Below are 1,998 nucleotides of genomic sequence, written 5' to 3' on the forward strand. Positions count from 1 at the left end.
CATGACAACCCAGAGTTGAGACCAGGAGGCAGAGTCGCAGTCTAACACACTTCTCTGCTCCTCCATTTCAGGAGTTACTTAGTGAAAATCCTATAGTGGCGGTCTGTCCCCCGACCATAGAAATAATTTAAATCAAAGGTAAACAGAAGAGGAGCTGTGCATAAAAACCTCATAAAAATTAAAACTACAAGAGCAATAGGGCAAACTAATAGGAAAATTAAATGTGGACTCTTAAACATCAGATCTCTCTCTTCTAAAGCTGTACTAGTAAATGAACTAATATCAGACTATGATATTGATTTATTTGGTCTTACTGAAACCTGGCTGGGTGATGGAGAATATGTTAGCCTAAATGAATCCACCCCTCCCAGTCATATTAATACTCACATTCCTCAAGGCACAGGCCGAGGAGGTGGAGTTGCAGCTATCTTCGACTCTAGCCTACTAATCAGCCCTAAACCTAAACTAAATTATAACTCATTTGAAAGCCTTGTTCTTACTCTTTCACACCCAAGTTGGAAATCACTGCAACCAATTCTCTTCGTTATAGTGTACCGAGCACCTGGTCCGTACTCTGAATTCTTATCTGAATTTGCAGAGTTTTTGTCAACTTTAGTCCTTAAAACGGACAAAGTTATTGTAGGGGATTTTAATATTCACATGGACGTTGAGAATGACAGCTTTAGTACTGCGTTTATCTCTCTGTTAGATTCCATTGGCTTCTCTCAGAGTGTTCATGAACCGACTCACTGTTTTAACCACACCCCCGACCTTGTTTTGGTGTATGGTATTGAAATTGAACATTTAATAGTGTTCCCACAGAGTCCCTCTCTGTCTGATAGTGCTGTAGCTAAATTTAAGGATGCGATTCCATCAGCACTAAATTCATTATCAAGTCACAAAGTAACGGAGGACTCCTATGCTAATTTCAGTCCCTCCCAAATCGATCATCTTGTTGATAGTGCTGCAGGCTCGCTGCGAATGACACTTGACTTTGTAGCCCCTCTAAAAAAGAAAATACTAAAACAAATACGGTTAGCTCCATGGTATAATACTGAAACTCACAAATTAAAGCAGAAACTTGAGAGGAATTGGCGTTCCACCAAACTGGAAAATTCTCGTTTAATTTGGCAAGATAGTCTTAAAACTAATAGGAAGGCCCTCCGTAATGCCAGAGCAGCGTACTACTCGTCATTAATAGAGGAAAATAATAACAACCCCAGGTTTCTTTTCAGCACTGTAGCCAGGCTGACAGAGAGTCACAGCTCTATTGAGCCAAGTATTCCTATATCTCTCATATCTTCATGAGCTTCCTTAATGATAAAATTCTAACTATTAGAAACAAAATTCACCAAGACCTGCCCTCAACTGGCACGACTTATCTCTTAACTCAGGAACCTTAGAAACAGCTGTAGAACTAGATACATGTTTAAACTGTTTTGCTTCACTCAATCTTTACCAACTAACTTCAATAATTTCTTCATCTAAACCATCAACCTGCCTCTTAGACCCCATCCCGACTAGGCTACTTAAAGATGTTTTACTCTTAGTCAGCACTTACTATACTAGATATGATCAATCTATCTCTATCAACAGGCTATGTACCACAGTACTTTTAAGACTCTTCAGCTGATCCAGAATGCTGCAGCACGTGTTCTGACAGGAACCAGGAAAAGAGATCACATTTCTCCTGTTTTAGCTTCTTTGCATTGGCTTCCAGTAAAATCCAGAATAGAATTTAAAATCATTCTTCTTACCTACAAAGCTCTTAATGGTCAGGCACCATCTTATCTTAAAGAGCTCATAGTACCTTACTACCCCACCAGAGCACTGCGCTCCCAGAATGCAGGGTTACTTGTGGTTCCTAGAGTCTCCAAAAGTAGACTAGGAGCCAGAGCGTTCAGCTATCAAGCTCCTCTCCTGTGGAACCAGGTTCCAGTTTGGGTTCAGGAGGCAGACACCATCTCCACATTTAAGAGTAGGCTTAAGACTTTCCTC

The sequence above is a fragment of the Micropterus dolomieu genome, linkage group LG21 (assembly GCF_021292245.1).
Source record: "Micropterus dolomieu isolate WLL.071019.BEF.003 ecotype Adirondacks linkage group LG21, ASM2129224v1, whole genome shotgun sequence".
NCBI classification, from domain to species: domain Eukaryota; kingdom Metazoa; phylum Chordata; class Actinopteri; order Centrarchiformes; family Centrarchidae; genus Micropterus; species Micropterus dolomieu.